The sequence below is a fragment of the Choloepus didactylus genome, chromosome 1, assembly GCF_015220235.1.
Source record: "Choloepus didactylus isolate mChoDid1 chromosome 1, mChoDid1.pri, whole genome shotgun sequence".
Classification (NCBI taxonomy): domain Eukaryota; kingdom Metazoa; phylum Chordata; class Mammalia; order Pilosa; family Megalonychidae; genus Choloepus; species Choloepus didactylus.
In genome coordinates this window covers 4,953,883-4,960,642 of record NC_051307.1, presented here as the reverse complement: position 1 = coordinate 4,960,642, position 6,760 = coordinate 4,953,883, and positions in this window count along the sequence as shown.

Below are 6,760 nucleotides of genomic sequence, written 5' to 3'. Positions count from 1 at the left end.
TGCTTTCTATCTCTCTTGTCTGAATTCATTCTGCTTATAAAGGACTCTAGTGATAGGATCATGACCCTTCCCGACTGGGCTGGGCCACACACACCTTAGCTGAATTCACCTTATCAAAAGGTCCTCCTTACAAGGGGTACACACCCACAGGGATGGGTCAACTTTAAGATCATGTTCTTCTGGGGTACATACAGCTTCAAACCACCACATGTTGCATTAAAAACATTTCCTAATTTCCATTGTGATTCCTATTTGATCCATGAGTTATTTAGAAGTATGTTGTTTAATTTACAAATATTTGAGGATTGTCCACAGACCTTTCTGTTATTGATTTCTAGTTTAATTCCTTTGTGGTCAAAGAACATTCATTGCATGACTTGAATCCTTTAAAATTTATTGAGACTTGTTTTATGGTCCAGAATATCACATATCTTGGTGACTGTCCCACATACACTTGAAAAGAACATGTATTTTGCTTGCTGTTGGGTGAGGTGTTCATAAAGGTTAGTAAAGCATGTTGGTGGATAGTGGTTGATAGCATTGCTCCTGAGTAAGGGATATATTTTTACTAATTTTTTTGTCTATTTGTTCTATCAGTTTCCTAGAGAGGAGCATTTAAATCTCCAACCATAACTGTAGATTTGCCTATTTCTCCTTTCAGATCTGTCAGATTCTCCTTTAAGTATTTTGAAGCACTGTAATTCTTTTCTTACATAAGCATTTAAAGCTATAAATTTCTCTCTGGCTGCATACACATTTACGATTCATAGGTCTCTTGAAAAAGGAATTCATTCCCTTTTCATCCTGAAATCTCTCTCTTTATCTGGCAATATTTCTTGTTCTGAAGTTCACTTTGTCTGATACTAATATGGCCATTTGTTGGGGATTAAATCATGTCCCCCATAAACACACATTCAAGCCCTAACCCCCAGTCCTGTGGGTGTGAACCCATTTGTAAATAGGACCCTTGAAGCTGTTACTATTTGTTAAGGTGTGAACTCATTTATGAATAAATCTTCAATGATCCTATTTAGTTGAGGCCAAATGGATTCAGGGTGGGTTTTAGTCCATGTGACTGGAGAGTTTGAAAGCAAAAGAAATTCATAGACGGTCAGTCAAGAGAAGTCAGAAGTCAGTAGAACCAGAAGGAACAGACACAAGGAGACAGAGAGCTTGCCATGGGCCGGAGGGCTGCTAGGACATTACAGACCCTGAGAGAGAGTGAGCTCTGCCAATAGCCCCCGAAACCTGAGATGATAAATTCCTGTTGTTTAAACCAACCAGGGTGTGCTGTTTGTTATAGTGGCTCTGGCAAAATAAGACACCATTCCAGCTACCCTATGCTTAGTGTTTGCATGGTATATTTTTTTTCTTCTCCCACTATTTTCCCTTTAACCTACCTTTGCCTTTGTGTTCCTGTAAACAGCCTATAGTTGAGTCTGTTTTATTTGTCCAGTGTGGCAATCTCTGCCATTTAACTGGAGGTAGGTTTAGCCCATTTATATTTAAGATAGTTTTAGATATGGTTGGGTTTAAAACCTACTATTTGCTATTTGCTTTTAATTTGTCCCACCTGTTTGTACATTTTTCCTTTTTTCCTGCATTATTTTGATCTGTTGAATACATTTTTAGTATTCCATTTCATCTCCACTATCAGCTTATTAGTTGTACTTCTTTGTTTTGTTATTTAGTGATGGCTCTATGGTTTTTTAGTATTATGCTCCGTGAAAAATTTTAATTTGTCACAGTCTTCCTTCAGATAGCATTACACCACTTCACCTTGGTGTAAGAAAGTTACAACTATAACTCTGGACTTTCATTTTCCCCACATCTTCCTTTAAGCTATTGTTTCCATACATATGTTAGGAATCCTACAATACATAGTCATCTTTTTAAGAGCAGATCTTTCTCTTAAAATCACAATTTAAAGGAAAAAAAATACTTTTCAGATAAAAACATTTTTAAACAAAATACCAAAATAACAGCAAATGTGTGGCTTTTTTCTCTTGCTTCCAGAGAGTGCTGTTTGTACTTTGATTGCAGCAGCATTGTTATTATTTATTTGTCCTCCTGCATTAGACAATAAGGTCCTTGAGAGCAGAAACAATATCTATTCATCTTGTAACCTTAGCACAATGCCTGGCACTTGGTAGAAGTTCAACAAATGTTCCACTCGCTAACTTCCTGCTGCCTAACTGAAGAATGATGAGACCACCGGAAATCAAATTCTAAACACAGATTGGAGCACTAGCTTTACCTTCTCCCCTCTGGCCTCACCTCTCACTATGAACCCCCTATTCAAAGTTTTGCATGACGGTAGGAGAACACATGAAAATAAAAGCATGTGTCAAAGACACCTGACGTTGAAAGGTCACGAATCAGGACACGGTGGAATCTGGCTCTGGCACCCTTCCCGAGGCCGCAGGGCGTGGCCCTCTTGGGTGACCATGTGCCTGGAAGCCGCAGGTGTGATTGTGTCGTAAACAAATGCGGCTGTGGGTGCTGCCTGGGAATAGAGAGTGGGTCACGAGTGTCTCTCTCCACTAACTGGCCTAGCAAGTGGCCCAAAGTACCCTCTTGCTCCACGGTCTTCTTGTGCTGCTGGCTCCCAGTTTCTTTGGGGAAATTGAGGCAGCTTAGCAGCTTCATGGACTGCAAGGAACTCTCTGAAACTGAACTAGAGCACTGCATAGATAGTAGTGTGAATGGTAGTAAGAGCTCGGGAAATTTCATGCTCAAGGTTTTGAATTTATGTACTGCACGTTTTCTAAAGTGACTGGGGAGGCAGGGAAATAGTTAGAATTGGCTCACAATGTGTGACAATGTTCTCTGTTCTGAAAGCGGGGATGTGGAAATATTTCTCTTCTAGAATTTTGAATTCAAAACAATTGAAGCATTATGACTTACTCTGCTTTGCTGAACTTTCTCTAATTTTCTAATCCTTGAAATGTTGGGAAAATTATAACAATGTGCTTTAATAAAAGTTTCTACATAAATAAACAATAAAACAAAAATAATATTCCTCCCAGCTAGTTTTAACCTTCTATTACAGAAGTGTACTTATTTCAAACAAGGGCCTTTAAAGTATACTTAATTTAAAAAAAAATAAAAACAAAAACTAAGGAACTTTCTCTCAAATGTAAATTAGAAGTAAATTCAACAGTCTTCCTGTTTCATATTTTATTTCTTTGGTACATATTTATGAGGGGGAGTCACATGCACTTGTTACCCCTGTATAAGGCAGAGGAGGTTAAATGCTCAAGGAGAGGTATGGACGTTCCCACCAGGTGATCGCTGATTTGCTCCAGATTTATTTTTTTTCTTTCCAGGGCGTGAGTCACTCTGGATTAGCGATTCGTTTTCTCATTCACTGCATGGCAGCACTGGAAAGGCTTTCGGGGATAATGCACTCTGGTGTGTTTCAAATATATTTGTTAGCCAAGGAGCCCACCGTGAGTGATTCTGATGGAAGCGGCGGTGGCAGTGGTGCCCACTCACCACCAGCCCCACGGCCCCCCGAAGCGAAAAGGGGGCAGTTTGAACACCTTTGACCTCGTCCAATCCCTTCTCTCATGCATGAGGAATGGGGCCCAGGCCCGAGGTGCCCCAGCCCCCTGGCAGAGCTGGCCGTGATGTCGGGTCGTCCCTCTCCTAGGTGGGTGCTGCGTCCCCTGCGCCCACATTCTCGCTGACAGCTCCGTCTCTCAGGGACCCCTTGGGCCACGATTCCACAGAACTGTAGAGGCAAGAGACGGGGGTGGGAAAAGAGGGCCGGCTGCTTTTGGGGTGACCTGGGCCTCGGGCCCCTGGCTAATGGCCGGGCCAGCTGTGGCAACAGAGGCTGGCGAGTGGGTGGCTGGGACTTCTGGCGTCCCGGCACCTCAGCGGGCCTGAAGACTGCGGCCTGAGCCCACAGAGAATCCCGTCTGTGTCTGTCTGGGCCCCAGCCAGTTGGAGAGCTGTTGGGTATGGCTGAAGAGCCAAGAGGAACTAGCTAATTTAGGGTCCAACAGGGACACCAGTGAATCCAGAACATCCCCCAAGAGACAAACCTGGTCAGGATTTGTTCTTCAGGAAATGCCCCATTTGGCTCATCGGGGAGGAGGCAGCACGACTGCAAATCCTCATCTGAGAGCCAGGATGGCCCCCACACGGTGTTCTCAGTGTGTGGTTTGCATTTGAAGTGGCCTTGTAAGGGCGTAGGGCTTTCCACGAGTATTCAGCCTGGTTCAACCAACTCAAAAAACGATCCCCAAGAAAGTGGGCCAGGCTTCATTTCAGAAGTTCCAAACTGGTAAGGTACCACTGAGAAAATGATTACTCGGGGGCACTTCACAAGGTCCTAGTGCCTGGAAAAGGGATTTCATCTCATAACACCCTGTAAAGCATGTTTGGATGGGGGTGGGTGGGAAAGAGTGTATAAATGCAAAGGTTTCTCTGTACGTCTACAGTGCAGATCATTCCTCTCTCAATGACCTGAGTTAAGAGCTAGTTTTATTTCTATTTGGGGGAATTGCTAGCTGTAATTTCTTTAAAATGTTATTTCAAAAAGTATTATAATAAAAAGCTGCTAGTCAGGACTCTTTCTAAACTGCAATTATGTCAAACTAACCTAAGCAAAATAGGGAGTTCATCACGTCACATAAATGCAAAGTCCCCAGTGTACACAGCTGGTCCCTGGCAGGGCTCAGAGGTGTCACAGGTCCTCTCCCTTCCCCTGCCCTGTTCCCCATCACTCGGGGCGCCCTGCCTGGCTGGGGAGCTCGCTGGCTGCACCCCTGGGCTCCCACCTTACTGGGTTAGCCACATCCACGGACATGACAGCCTTTCCCACTGGCTCCAGCACAGAGCTCCAGGGGAGAATCTGATTGGCCCAGCTTGGGACACGTGAGCAAGTTCAAAACCAATCACCACGGTGGGGTGCTCTGATTGGTCAGGGCTGGATTGCAGGGTACCACCTGGGGAGGACTCTCCCTGGAAAAAGGCATTGGGTTAACTGAAGAAAGGCAGGGAGGGTGCTGGTTTAGTTTGCTAAAGCGGCTGAAATCCAGATACCATAAAATGGGTTGGCTTCTACAATGGGGATTGATGAACTTACAAGCTTACAGTTTTGAGGCCGTGAAAATGTCCATGTTAGGGCTCCATCAGAACGATACCTGGGCTCTGAAGACTCGGCTGCTCTCTCCCTGCTCTCCTGGCTTTCCTTGCTTTCAGCTCATGGCTTCTCCTTCTGTGGCTTTCTTTCTCAGCTCCTGTCTTTTTCTCCAAATTTCTGTTTCTCCTCTTTTTTTTTTTTTCATTTTTTTTATTGCAGAATACAACATATACACATAAAAGTGACAACTTTCCAGGTGCAATTTAACAAGTAGTTAGAGAGCAAATTTCAAGGACTATTATAGCTTACTATTCCACAGTTTCAGTTATTTCCTTATTATGAAATATAATATATATACAAAAGGGTAATATTTTTCTAAGTATGATTTAACAAGTAGATATATAGGACATTTCCAAAGTTTTTATGAGTTATAGTACCATAGCTTCAGTTATTTCCTTATTGTGAAATATAACATATACACAAAAAGGTTTAGCTTTCAAATTACTGTTTAACAAGTAGCTATAGAACAAATTTCAAAGGATGCTATGGGTTACAGTTCCACCATTTCAATTCTTTCCTTATAACTATTCTAATACCCTAGCAACAAAGAAAAAGAAAATTATATAGAGATTCAATATTTATAATCCTTTGTTAAATTCCATCTTGTCTGTTGCTCCCCCTTCCTCTAGTTCAATCACTTTCCCGATCTTCAGGGATCTCATCCACTTATAAAGCACTCCAGTAAGAGGATTAAGACCCACCTGGGGCAGCCTCAACTGAACTAATGTAACCCAAAGTCCCCACCCACAGCAGGTCTACACCTGCAGGAAAGGATTAGCTTTAAGAACACCATCTTCTGGGGTCCAGAAATCCTCCAAAGCATCACAGTGCTGGACATACAGCATCCACCTGGAATTAGATTCTGCTTTTCTGGGCCTTAGTTTGTCTCTTAAATTATCTTACCAGTGATTGGCCCATAATAGCACACATTCAATCATCATCCTCCTCTCTGGAATGAGGCAGTGATACCTAAACGCATTGTGTGCACTTTAAAGCCACATTGCCTGCTGTCCCTATGGCTGGTGCATTTACAGTAGGTAACTCTCAGTCTGGCTTCGTTTCTTCACCTGTACCCGATTTGTCTGACTTCCAGAATTCAGATAGACTTAGCAGGGTCCTTCCTCAAAGCCTCTAAGCTGTGAGCTTTTGACTCTGACCTGTCTTTCCAATTCGTATTTTTTTTAAACTACCATCCTTGGTGACTTTGATCCCCAAATACACGGGCTCCCACCTGCCAAGAAGGGCTTCTGCAGGGGAAGCTATGTTGATCTTCCTACTCTCCCTGGAAGTTTTCTTTCAAAATGTCAATATACGTTCCAACAGCCTTCAAACACCTGTCTGCACACCGTCACATTAGGCCATCTGCGGTCTTGACAACCTTGCAAGCATCCTGATTCCCCCTGACAACTTCTCATAGCTTCTCAGCCCCTATTCCTTTTCGTGGCTGCCATGTAGTCATCTAAACAGTACATTTTTAAAAGAAAAGCCTTCAAACCGCAGTTTTGAAGTTGGCTTTATAAAACATGACAAACTGCTCTTGAGCTTCAAAGTTAGGGACCCGACCCTTGGCCCTGGGGCAACACCCACCCAGCAGCTTCTTCCCTG